Raw genomic sequence first — 14,624 nt, 5'->3', positions numbered from 1 at the left:
GACCATGAATAACATGACTGCAACCACCTGAACAAAGTCTTGCTGCATACTGCACAAAGCGTTGCTGGAAAATGCAATGCTATAATCCCACATAATAAAGTGTTAAAATAATAACATTAAAAAAAAAAAAGTCAAGCACTGACATCAGTCATGCCTGAACTGTTCCTGTCTGCCCATGTACTTAACAGACATTTATAACTGCCACTGAATAGATTTTTGCAGTGTAGCAAAGCATTTCTTCACTCACTTGGAACACCGATTCTAAATTTCAAACCTTACACTGAAAGCAGTGTTTGTGTCTTAGCAATTCAAAGGCAAAATCAAATTAACTCGGTACTTTCATGACAATAAAATCCTTGAATGCTGAAGCTTTTGAGCTTAACATATCCTTGAGCTTCATATCCTTAACAAATGCCTTTGAATAGCATATACTGGAAACACGAAAAGAAGGCAAGGTTAATTCTGGGGGCACCCGGGAAGTCTCTGCTGAGACAGCCATAAGCCACTCCAAATCCGAAAGCAGAGGATACAACAGTCAGATTAGGAAGGGAGGAAGGTAGGGCAACAAGCCAGATATTTATTCAATAGGGTCAGTACTGAAATTGAAGCAAAATGCAGCTGGTAGCTCGAGATAAGAAGAACATTTGCCACAAGAGTCTCTGTAAACACTGAAATAAAAACTGTCCAGTGAATAATAAACCTATCCAGGGAAACCAACAGTCACAGCAACTACTGGAGTTTTACATAAACACTATTACAAAAGTGTTGTTCTTTTAGTGCTTCTCATCAAATTTCTGCAAACTTATGTTCTGGCTCATATCCTGAATCAAGCAACAACATGCACAAACATACCTTCTTCTGTTTGATTCTTTCACTGAAGTAGAAACATAAGCGAACTACCAACACCTTGCTGCACAAAAAGCAGCTGCTGGGGAGAAATCTTTTTTTCTTTTTTAAAACATTTCAAAATTTTGCTGGGTCCCGAAATGCACTTTTAAGGATTTTGGGGGGAGGAACAATAGCGATACTCAATTTAAGCACAAAATACTTATTTATTAAAAAGACACCTCTTTGAAGGCTACCAGGGATGTTAAATGATTACGTTCAATAAGAAGTTAGGAAGTTGTTCAGGATTCTCAGCCATCATATGAAGCACCTCGATGTAAAATAACTAAACCTAGTATTTGCAGATAAGCAGCCTATTTATAATTATCTTTTATCAACACTTTAGAACAATGCACAAGGCACAGTGTGACTAAGCTTTTACTTCATTGCTGTAGTCTGATGAAAGCATACAGAGTCTAAAGGGTAAAAGTAAAATTAAGTAAAATTATTGAGCCTTAGCTTTCCATTGTTGAATGGACATAATAAATTCTTTTTAACAGCAAATTCCAGTAATGTGACTCAGTTCGTTTACCCTCCTTCTCCCTCACTTTGCTCCCAAGTTCTGCATTGTAAATGGTCTCTCAACCCAGTACATCAACTGTCCAGAGAACAAGGCCATTCCTGTTCTTAAACAACACTCCTCATTACTCCTAAACCACGCATAGCAGAGAGATGGCCAGTCTAACTGCAGATCAAGCCAGTACGCATCACGTAATTACTCCTCATCAGCCGACATCTTTGTCACACCCCACCAGACAGCAGCAATAAGGAGGATTTCCAGTTTGCAATGACAGACCAGTGATGTCCTGGCAAAGCCCCTGAGCAAAACCCAAGACAATCTACTATGTATTTTACTATATAGGCTCAGCTCTAACTATCTGAAAACAGAACTGAAAACAGTCACATTGGTGCTCTAATTACTAGGGAGACAGAACAAGAGAGGAGAAAACCTCACTGTGAGAGCAAAGAGGACCACAGACGACAGCCGAAGATGGTGCTCTAGCCAGGAGAGAACAGCTTTACAAAGCCTGCAAACTCCTCTACTCCAGTTCTCATGTTTTGCTTTACTTCCACATCGCTCTGACTCACTCAAGTCACATCAATCCACATTTAAGCAACTGCAAACACGGCTTTGCTATCCTTGTCCAGCTGAGGTACTGAGGAACTTGCTGACTTGTTGATACCTGACCTCTGTGCTCTTTGGGACAACAGAAGTAAATTGAGAGCCTCTGAAGATTTAACACACTCACTTCAAATTAAGTTTCCTTCCCGATCCTTGGCTGATACACCTCCACTCACCTGGCTGTCAGCTTTGATTCAACTAGCCTGTAAAAGGTGAGCTGGAGCAGAAGACAAACTAGAATTTTGGAATTTGGAACAGGGCAGTTGCATGCTGAAAACATTTGGAATCCAAAGTGATGGAGCTGGATGTGATAACATGGCTTGGGAAGATAGAAGGAGATTAGCAAGATGCTCAGGTTTCAGAAATGTCATGGGAAGGTCAGGCATAAATATACACTCAATATCGTAACAAGGCAGCATAACAGTACTTATAGCTGGAAGTTTTCTGTGACAGACATACTTTTGCATTTTAACAGTGTACTGCAATTTTCAGTTGTTAAATTTACTATAACCTGCAGGAATCATACCAATATCTGTATTTCAGTGTGCATCTATTTATGGGATTGATGGTCACTAGGCTGTAGAACATACTGTCTGAGAAACTGAGATGTTTCCCTCAACAGCCTTCACTGGTCCTGCAGGATGCTTCTATAACACTTCTGAAGATCATGTGAAAACTTAATAGTTGCTTCAATTTCCACTGTCCAGGGCAGGTCAGTAACGCAAACAACACAGCACTTCTATTTTTACAAGAAGTCCTTAACAAAGTTCGCAAGTTTGAAGTGCAGCTCATTAAAACAAATCAGTTTAAGATGCAGAACTTGCTGGTCTCCCCATACAGTGAACACCCAAGCAAGACTGGGTATCCTGTTTTTCCAGCATAGTCTCCACCACTGTGCATTTATTTTCTAAGATATGCCTGATTTTGCATCCAAGTGAATTAAAACCTGAATCACAGACACATCCCAGAGTCCAAAGACAATGGAATAATCAGAAATGTATTACCAGCCTGCATGCATGAACATACAAACGCAGAACACCTCTAGCATTAAAAAAAATGGAATATAAAAGTGGGGCGGGGGGGGTTGATTGGTCAGGTTTTATAATGCAAGGTTTTCTCGGTGTTCAGATGTGGAGGGGTTTTTTTCCCCTTCAACTAAGGCACAAGTATTATGCACATCCTTCAGGTCTTTTTTTTTTTTTTGAAGCGGAGTGGGTGTTCACTTGGTTTTAAATGTAGGAAGTACCAACAAACTATGTAGCACCCACAAAGAAAGGTACACTTTTTTCGGAATTAGGTGACTTCTTATCAGCAAAATGAAATAAAATCAATCAGATGTACCAACAGGAAAGTTTTGTTTTCTTCTTCTCTGAATAAAGAACAGTGTCAATACCGCAGGACAAGGATTACAGCTGAAAGTTAGCACCAAAAAAGTATTTTCTGGGAGTACGGAATTTAAAGACAGCAATGTTGCTTTTCAGGATGACAACTTTTATTTCAAATGTGTTTATTTAGATGATCACCTACTAGGTAAGGCAGATCAAACTGCCTATTAAAATGATTCATTTTTGAAACAACAGAAGTTATTTTTTTGAATGTTCTGTGCATTATCAATTTAAGAATTATGCCAGTCTGTATCCAAAAGTGATATGCTCAGTTTAACTATAGGGTCACAACAGATAAATTAATTATGTGCAGAAAAACAAATCCCATTCTCCCTCAAATACATGTTATTTGAGTAGCTTATTTTAGATTTAGGACTCTAAAGCACCTTATCATAAGCATAAAGTCACTTTGGATAAAGCCTCTTTTTCACTTGTTGCACTCAAATACCAAACTGAACAGGGAAACAAATACTCAACTCTACACCCAGCATTTGCCATCAAGAGAACAGTTATAACCAATACACATCCACCTAAGTGACACAAGACAGAAGTATGAAAATAAAAGGCAAAATTACAATCAGCATGAGATTACATTACACTGCTAACAACATGTCACCAGTTGGAGAACTTTCCAGAGTTACATCTTTTCAGCAAAAACTGCTCACGCAGTATTAGACACTAAACCAGCCAGATTTTCCAAGCAGCTAGTCTAGTTTGCAAGCTTACCTATCCGATTAAAAGCAGTAGCTTCACTTCCTTCAGAAAGAAAATAAACTATTTTAGATCCAAACCTATTTGCTGCCTACATCAAGACCAAGTTGCAAATGTTTCATGCGTCAAAAGCGCTGTATTACAAACAATATACTAAAACTACTTTTGGACAGATGTTAGGATCCAGAAGCCATGTATAGAGGAAATTTAATTGCAACTAACCCAGAAATGTACCTGAACCAAAAACCAGCTTTTAAATATGCAAGAGGATGTTACTACTTTGAACCACCATTCCTTTCTTCATGCAAAAAAAATTGAGTTAAATGCTACCAATTTGTTCATCAAGCCTGCACACAAATTTCTAGTCAAACAAGAGCGACTTTTGCTTTTTTATCAAATACTCCTTCATCACAAAGAAAACATTACTTTTACCTAGTCAACATTGAAAAAAAAAATCTAGAGATTTTACTTAAATGTAAGCCAACACTAAAGCTGTGAGTTTTTACTTTATTAAACCTTAAGTCATTTTGAGTCGTTGGTTAAAAAAAGTAAATTGGAAAGCTAAAAGCATTTATTGGAGAAACAAATGTTTTACTAAAGAGGTTAATTCTTCCACTGAGGTTAACAAATCATTTCCTCCTGAACAAGCACAAACGCTGTCATACACACCATACTGAGACCAGATGTGATCCACACAAGTGTCCAATAAATAAGAAACTTCTCATCTCCTCAAAAAAAAAATCCACTGGATTTTTTTCCAATTCTTTATTTTCTAACTTTAGCTCTTACAGGAATATATTCAAAAGGCTTCATATGAAAATGCCAACATTCGCATTTCAAATGAAAACGTACCACTGCTAAAACATTCAAGTACACATGCCTAAGAACGAAGGACATAAATTCACGGACCTAATGAGAAGGAGAGAAAATACTTGTAACATCACTGCTCCAGAGAGAGAGAGGCATGGCTGCTAAATAAAATTAAGTATAACAGAATAACTAGAGAGAAATAGGATGGAGTAAAGAGGTATTGACTGGGATTACCAGAGACTGGAAGCTCTTGAAGATGGAGAGAACACATACATAACAACTCTGCTCTAAGGAAAGCTGTTAGAATTTTTTTCTTCAAGTTTTACAGCATTATTCATTAAACAGCCATTCTTCATGCTAAGCAGAAATGTGATTGACCAAAACACTGCTAAAGGGCTGTGTGCATTCACTGAGTGACAGCAGTATACAAGAATTTCACCCATACAGAAGTCTGAGAAGTGAAACTTGAGACTGAGTATGCTCAAGTCACCATAAATGCATCCAGCAGACAAAGGGCACTTGTGTGCCTGTTTTGAAAGAAGCAGAAAATCTGTTGCTTTTAATTCAAGATCAAACAACTAGTGAAAAATCTCCCCGGAAGCGGAGAGCAGCATACTGATGAGTTGCAGCATTCTTCAAGAATGATTTAGCTACTGCCAAAATATAACTTCAATAATTTAAACTGTTGTCCCATGAATTATCTGTTTAGACTGAGATCAAAGTATACAAGATCAGTCAATGAAACTACAAACACGCCTATTAGATTTCTTTAGTCTAAACTTGCTAAAAAAATAAGGTTGCTTAACATCAATACAACCTTTGGAACAGAAATAATTGATCCTTTATTCTTAAGAATACTGAAAACAGTTCTTGAAATATACTATTTAGATGAAAGGTTTACATGTCATTAACAACCAAAATTAAGAATGTGGAAGTCTTAAATGGCATTAACAGAAAATTGTTAGTCATGAACGATGGCATTTGATGCAGTAATATTTTCAATGATGTGTAAGGGAAAACAAATCCTACCAACACTGTTTCCCTACTGAAACACACTTATGCATGCTGCTATATTTTACATAGCAGCACAGAAAAGCGCCAAATAGATCCCTGTCACGTCCTCAGAAAAAAATAAAATCAAAACTAACATTCTTGGCACAAAGAAGCTCCTTTATAAAGCAGTACCAGAAACTTTTGTACCAGCAGGTATTTCATTATAAACTTAAGACATCTAAGCTTATGTTTTCTTTTTCATTTAAGCATGAAGTTCCTAATTCAACTACAAAAAGCATGAAAACTAACAAAGATACAGCGTACATCTTAAATATTTTCTACAGAAAGATACCACATTAGAAACATACTGATTTCTCTAGTTTCTTTGAAAGAATGAAACCGGTCACTCCAATAAGTTAATTGGATCAGACTAAACTACCATTATAGCTGTGCAAAGTACAGCACAAGATAAAAATGTAAACAACTTTATAGTTTCCTGCAATCAGGTTCAGTCAGTTAAAACATAATTGTTCCTTTGTTCCAAACTTTATTTCAAGGTAGGAAGACACTGAAACAAGGTTGCTGGAATTTCTCCTGGGACAAGGTAATCAATTCTACTCTTGCCCTAAATATGTGGTTTTTCTTTCTAAACAAAAGAGTAAGCCCAAAAAGATTAAATAGCAGGCAGAGTGTAATCAAGAAAGACAGAATGGCTGATTTCAGCATATTTTAAGAGAGAAATCCCTTTCCAGCTATAACAGGAATGTTTTTAGCACACTGAAAGACTTGATAAGTAACTATTATTGCCTCCTTGTTCTAAAATTGGTCTTTGGATACCTAAAAGCAGATGCAAGGGCAGCTGGATCAACTACATCAGAAAAATCCACAGAAATCTTGGATCAGAGAGTCATTAAGACTAAAGCTGTGTTTTTTTCTGGTTTGATTGAAAATCACATAGACCATCATTTGAGGAACAAATTAGCTTATAACTCACTAACTAGGTCCTTCTGTTTCTTAAAGTCATTTGCTAATTAGCTCTTCCAAATTCCTCAGTTTTCCACATGGGGAAAAAAGGCTTCCAGGCTGCCATCCTGAAAAAACCCCACTGACATCTCTGCAGGAATTCAGGCACTTGCAACATACCTGTCATGAAGCACTGCTGACACCTCCCCTCTGAGCACAGAATGATCCATGCCACCCACATTAGTAACTCCCCTGCTGACCAAAGGAGATAAAATGTAATATATAATATCAAGGCTCAGTGTCAGGTCCTGCACTTGGGTCACAACAACCTCATGCAACGCTACAGGCTGGGGGAAGAGTGGCTGGAAAGCTGCCTGGCAGAAAAGGATCTGGGGGCGTTGGTCAATGGCCAGATGAATACGAGCCAGCAGTGTGCCCAGGTGGCCAAGGCGGCCAACAGCATCCTGGCTTGTATCAGCAATAGTGTGGCCAGCAGGACAAGGGAAGCGATTGTCACCCTGTACTTGACACTGGTGAGGCTACACCTCGAATCCTGGGTTCAGTTTTGGGCCCCTCACTACAAGAAAGACATTGAGGTGCTGGAGCGAGTCCAGAGAAGGGCAACGAAGCTGGCGAAGGGTCTGGAGCACAAGTCCTATGAGGAGCAGCTGAGGGAACTGGGGTTATTTAGTCTGGAGAAAATGAGTCTGAAAGGAGGTTGTAGCAAGGCAGGTGTCTCTTCTCCCACATAACAAATGATAGGATGAGAGGCAACAGCCTGAAGTTGCGCCAGGGGAGGTTTAGATTGGATATCAGGAAAAATTTCTTCACTGAAAGGGTTATTAAGCATTGGCACAGGCTGTCCAGGAAAGTGGTGGAGTCACCATCCCTGGAGGTATTTAAAAGATGTGCAGATGTGATGCTTAGGGACATGGTTTAGTGGTGGACTTGGCAGTGCTGGGGTAACAGTTGGACTCAATGATCTTAAAGGTCCTTTCCAACCAAAACGATTTTATGATTCTATGTAATTTTAGATGAGAGTAGCCACACTGAAGTGCTCTTAACATGGTAGAACACATGACGTTGCAGCAAATAGCTGCAAAAGATCTGTGGAGTCCATCTTTTGGTTTTGATAAGAAAATGTTTGTCTGAAGAAATAAAAATGAGTCACAGAAAGCCACAAAGCAGATGAGCCACATTCTAAAATCTATTCAGGCACAACGGTATCTGCACGCTGTCCATCTCCACACTACCTTTCGAGGTTTTTACAGAAATATGTCAAGGCTATCAACAACAGGAGAAAGAAAACTTACTCAAGAATAAATTCTATCAACTGAAAAGTCTGGTGTCAAAAAAAGAAAAAAAATTGCGACGATATAAAAAGTGCCAATCCCAACGAAAAGCCTTTATCCCAACCTTCCCCAAACCTAGTGCACACAAAGTCTTTCTGCATGAATTTACTCTCTACTGCTCGGCTGTGTTGCCTGTATTTCTGCTACTCCCTACCATAAACTTCAATTACTCTTCTTTTGGCTTGCAAAGGCAGGATCTAATCTAGGATGCTAATTTCTAATTAACTTGTCTTGTATTCATGTGTGCTTTATGAACATAAGGAGAACATCTAGGAGGAAATATAATCACAGTATTCCATTCCAATGGAAGGACCAAAGCTTCACCGTTCCTCAACTGCTAAAAGTCTGAGCTGAAATGATAGCAGACTTGGGCCTAATTTGAGGCACAAATAGTAAATTAAATGAGAAAAATTGAATTGTTCTTATTTAATTACTCATCTTTGTTCAACTTAGAGAAGAAAACATTGAAAGGGATCTAATCATAGGTTTCCAATACCTAAAAGGTAGTTGTAAAGAAGATGGAGGTACTCCCTTCACAAGGATGCACTTATTTTTTCCTTTTTTTCTTCATTAAAAACCTTTCTTGAAAATGTGTTATGAACTGAATTACTTTCCAAAGAAAATCAACATTAAGTAACTTCTGTCACCACAAAGCATTCCAGACAATTAAAATATTCTGTATTTAAAAAAAAAACAAAACACTGAACTTCCCTAGCTGTTCTCTTTGTCAACAAAGCATCAAGAATGAAAACAACATTCACAACTTGAACTAGGTCTTCATACACTTTAATGTTATAAAGCCTTGGGTGAATATGACAGTATTTATATTAGAATAATCTTTTCATTTCTTCTTTTCTACCCAGATACTACTTTGAGTCTTTGGACAGATCTACATTTATGCTTTTCATCTTGCCTGCAGTATTACATAGTTAAGGATGTGCAATTTTGCCTGACCGGTAATTTGTTTTCTGGGGGGAGTAAAGAAAGAGTGTTTTGTTCACAGGATCTTTTGCCTTGGCAAGAGATTGAAGATATAGGAAACATGAAGGGTGCTGTTTCTCTAAAGAACTTACACATTCAGGCTAGCAAGAGCCTTAAACAAATGCAGTTACATTGATAGATGACTTATCAATTTAAGTCATCAAATCAATTACGATAAACTGCGAAAAAAGCCATCTTTCACAAGTGTATGCTGCCTGTATAAAGAGTTACTGTCAAATATACAACAGTGTTTTTCAGAACTATTTCTCCAGCATCTTCAAGATGCAACCTTTTCTCCCTTGTTATCTACTCAGGTAAAATCAATCTTTCACAAAATTAAATTATTCTGGTTTCAGAAAAGCTCCACATTTCTTGAACCTTTGAAAATTCTGAAATAATCTTCCTGCCTTATCCCTTCAGCCACATTAATTTACTACAGCGCATCCAATACTGCTTCTCTTGCCACACTGAGCATGAAAAGCTGCTTTGTAATGCCCTTCAGGGTTCAGCTTTGCTGGTTTTGCCACACTTTTTCCCTTTAATTAGATCAACCTTTGGCAAACCATCCAACAAGCACCTCTGTTTTCCTTCATGTCACCCCTTACGCACAAAGGTGCCTTAAAAAAAGCAGCGATAAGTTCTCCTTCAAAACAACCACCACGTCAGCAAGGACACATGGCACTTGACATTGGCCAGAGCACTGACACATTGCAAGTATTTCTTCATAGTCACTCGATTTGATTTCCCCATCTGCACCTGCTCTCTTTTTGCACTCTGAGTTACAAGCACTTTGGATGAAAGATGTTTTGTTTTACCTTTGCATACCAGCACTGCTTGTCAGGTGAGTATTCAAACAGCAAATTATCTAAGGAGAGTTTCTGCAAACTAGATACTGAGCTGTACTTTTCACAGCATCTTCACATACACACAAAATTAAGTAAAAGCATAGGATCATTAAACTGACAAGAGTAAAAGATCTAAACTCGCTGCAGAATGAGCCATTTCACCTAGACGAAGTAAAAAATGAGAAATCTGCTTCACAGGAAAGTTCATAAATTTCTTCAATTTTTATATTTTAAAATTTAAAACACAAGACTACATCCAGTAAGGCAGATTATTATAAGCCTTTGCAGCAAGAACCAGGAGCTCAAGGTTGACAACGCACAAGTAAGCATAACAAGTGCAAGTAAGCAGCAATTGTTCAGGTAGCACTTTGCCTCTTGCAAACCCAGTACAAAAAGCTGATTATCTCTGCTCTAAAGCCAGCGAAACTAAACATGACACGAGAAGCAAGCTGATTGCTGAGAACTCCGTTAGCATGGCAACAGCAGAGACTCAGGCCTTTCCACCAGACGCTATTCTGATCCAGCTGCAAACACCCAGATGTGACATCTGTTGAGTCAGGGCAAGCATTAAAAAGGGCATCGGACAAATATTTTAAAAGACGTTCCCCATGGATTATTCTCTTTAAAAGACACTACGACACTGTTACTTACTATGTTTTTTAAAAAAATAAATCAACATACCATTTCCAAAGCTATTCATTTTTGGCTCCTTGAAGCAAAAGCAATAGATCATTGTTAAAAACAAAAGTTGCATGAAACTGTCCAAAGTCTAAAATTTAAGGAAGCTTCTGTTACTAAAAAACCAACACACTTTATACTGCACACAGGAGTTCTTTAAAATTCAGCAGTAGACATATGCTGGATCAGTTCAGACTTCCTGAAATGCCATTTACAAGCACTCTAATTTCAGGTAAGCCGCATACACTAAAAAGGAAGTGAGACTTTAATTGAACAGGATTCACTACACTGAACTCCATAATACAAACTATATTTAAAATCAGTGCAAGTAATTCTTGTTTTATGTAAACGATTCTACTGCAAAACTAGCTTGTACAGCACACAACAGAGCACTATTAAAGCAATGTAAACATCTGGCTCATGAAAAATACACTCTAACATTCAGGATGCAAGCTGGCAATGGAAATACTACCCATCTGCAGAGTATAAAGCTCCAGAAGACCTACTGCCTTGCCCTCATCATCCTAAAACACGTTCCAAAACAGTCCAGAATGGTGCCTGCACCAAATCGGAATACAAAAAAAAAATATGCACACAGAAGCAATTCAGCAAATACAAGTAAAAAACCCCTGTATTATCTCCAGTAAGACAACAGGACTCATGACATTTGGATCCCACTTTCTCCTCACTCACAGTGAAGAAAATCCTGGTAAGAAACCAGGTGCTGTCAGTTATTTTAAGAGCATAAAGCTTTGCATGGCTACTAAGATCAGTGAAGGCCAACAGAACGTATTAGTCCATTCACGAGGAAACCGAATAGCTTAGATACAGCAAGTCCCTTTAGTGTCCAGCTTGTCACATACACTTCTAATCTACTGATTACCAAGGGCACAGCTCAAGTACCCATTACTACTGTACAAATTAGACTTATTCAGACATGGGCAGATGTCAAGTAGAACAAGGCACCCTCATTCAGCCTGTCAGGAAAAAAATCAGCATAAGGAATGGGTGTGCATCTCCATGTTTCGGCTGAAGTACTTTATTTCTACAACTTTAAGTTAAATATTATCCAATATACTTACGAATTAATATTTTCTAAGTTTATGAATGTAGGAGTCAATACTACCAGGTGAAAAAGCTTTTATAGTACATCCTCACTTTATTAACAAAGCCACATTTTAACTTAATGGACTAAGTTGCAGTATATATTTTAAACCCTTTAAACTTTGTTGCTTGAGCAAAGGTGAAACATTTTTCCACTGTTAACCAGAAATCCTGTACATTCAAAACTGCACAGTAATAAACCATGATAAAACTGTAACAGGTAAACAGCAATTTCCTTTATACATCCCACAAACTCTATATAACTATGTAAATACCACTCACAGAAAGAGACATTACAGCACAGAGGTTAAAGCCAAGGTTATGATCATGTAGAACTGGGAAAAGAAACCAGCTGCTGCACCTCCACCCTGCAACAAGGACTACACTCTATTCAATTCACAAGCTATCCCATTATATCTTACCCATAGCCACCCTTGCAATATCCCATAAGAATTAACAAAACTGGACAGATAGATATTACCTGTTATCGCAGCTACTAATGCTGACACAGAGGAGTCTTAATGTAGGCAAATCCAGAAGTCCTGTTCACGGTGGGTGTCATTGGCTGCAAGCCTTATCCGCTCTCCTAAGTACCTGACCCAGCCATATGCTGAAGACCATGAAAAGCCGACTGCTATGCAACTAAAAGGTCCTTAACAGCAACCATCTGTACAAATCAAATGCTAGCCCCACAAAATAACTGTTATGTATTTTTCACAGAACCTTTTCTGAAAATTACCACACTAAAATATAGTCAACATCTATAAATACACTCAAAGAAAAATATATATATTATCAGTAACTATGGCATCACTGTGAAAATATTTTAAGGTATGTAGACTGATACTTGGAACATTTATACATAAACTATTTCTTGTTTAAAAAGAAAAAGAGAACAATCAAGTTCCAATTTTATTAAGCTGGTAATAACAAAGATATCTTATTAAAAAAAATAATGAAGTTAATTTCTCAACTGCAAATTTTTCCAGGCTCTGTAGATCAATACCCAGCTGGCAAGTAAATACAACTGCACTTGTCTAACAAACTGTACCTGTCTAAAGCACATCAAACTTATGCAAGCCTGTACAGACCAGATGGCCACACAACTACTACTTCTTTCATTCACCCTTATGCCTTCTAGAAGGCTACAGCAAGAGTTTAAATAACTTTTTTTTAAAAGGGTAAAGATTTTTAGTTATGAAAAAGCTCCTTTGCCCTAAGGAAGCAGCCTAGAAAACTGAAACAAAAGAATCTGAACCAAACCAAGTCTTTGGTGATATCCCCTCACCTCATGACTAACAACAGAAATCTCTGTTGTTGAGTTTGGAGAATTTAAACAGGGACATTTTTAAGAACAGTGTTATCCACAAAGGAAGCAGCCTAAGGAAGTAGTAGACCCCTGCGCAAGTCCTACCTGACTTACTGGGTCAGAGGTGGGACTGCCAAAAGCTGACTGTCCCAGAGGCAGACCAGAGCAGTTCAAGGAGCTGCAGAAGGAAGCTCTGCCCACAAGATCTAATCCAGGGACTCTGCTTAAGCCCTGACCAGAATCTGAAAACAAGCAGAACAACGTGTGCTATGACTGAGTGTCACGGTTTAAAGCTGGGCCGGCTATTACACCGATGGCACATGCTATTAACCCTCCCCACCTCCCCAGAAGGGAAAGGGAAAGGGAAAAGGGAGAGAGACTTATGGGTTGGAAGTAAATACTCCACTACTCTGGTTATCCACAAAAGGCATCACAGAATGTAGTATTTTTATTTAAAATATTAATCATTATTCTTAAAAGTTATATTATTATTAAATAATATTCCATATTATCACTACTACTCAGCCAACTGTGACAAAGCCTTCATGGACTTTGGCCACACGAGAGTGATCTCAAGGTCACAGAGGAAATCAAATCAACACTATCTCTTGGGTAAGTCAGCTAGATTAGCACAAGGATTTCTCCTGCTGCTTCATAAAGAACCCAGCACCTGGCCAGGACACCATTACAATGAAATCCTCCCACGGCCTTCCTGAACTGGCAAGCTGAGCCTGGAAGAAGCCAAGGAAAAGACGACTACAAGCCAACATTGTCTTGAAGCAGGTTTTCTCTTGACTGAAAGCAAGACAGACTACCAGCCACTATTTGCAGATGCCGAACCACATCCCAGAATGAGGAAATTAAGCATTAATGACAATTATTTTAAAGTAGTTACTAAACAACAAATCACAAAACAGTATCTATGAAAATATGCAAAGGGCTCCAGGAGGAGGGAAGCCTAAAAATCATTAAAAACCTTCTTAGATCCAGGTAACAAAAAAAGGCAAATCCCGTGTAATCATCCAAACTGGTTCCTACCTAGGCATTTAAGCAATTACCAGTCTATTATAATAAAAGGATATTTTTCAATTTAAAAAAGAACAAAATTTTCATGGTGTAGCATTAATACTGCAAATGCAAAAGAGTTTAGAAATCAAGGTACCTAAGCTAACAGCAGTTCTTCTAACTTGAGCTCTTCAGTGCCAAGAAAAGCACTTAAGTTGCCCACAAAGGCACCATTCTCCTAGATAATTATCATTAGAACAAAGCAGTAGCTGCAGAGTATCAAAACTTATGGTTTAACAGAAAGCACTCAAGACCACTTTACTCATATTATACTTAATACAAAAAAAAATAAGCAGAAAGACTATAATGGAAAATCCTAAAATAACATGCTGCTTTAATTCTCAACTGTTACTGGAAATTTGGAAAAAAAAAAAGGAAACACTGGGACTAATCACCCCAAAGGAAAGAGATGGCTGCAGC

At 38.1% G+C, this 14,624-nt stretch overlaps 1 protein-coding gene across 4 annotated transcripts in view; it reads right to left on the bottom strand.

The window, feature by feature from the left end:
- KLHL13 (kelch like family member 13) overlaps positions 1-14,624 on the bottom strand; it is an 88,429-nt gene that overhangs the window by 55,604 nt on the left and 18,201 nt on the right. The window lies entirely within an intron of this gene.

The sequence above is a fragment of the Nyctibius grandis genome, chromosome 13 (genome assembly GCF_013368605.1).
Source record: "Nyctibius grandis isolate bNycGra1 chromosome 13, bNycGra1.pri, whole genome shotgun sequence".
Classification (NCBI taxonomy): domain Eukaryota; kingdom Metazoa; phylum Chordata; class Aves; order Nyctibiiformes; family Nyctibiidae; genus Nyctibius; species Nyctibius grandis.
The sequence above is the reverse complement of the archived record's forward strand: the minus strand, read 5'-3'. Positions and strand labels throughout refer to the sequence as shown.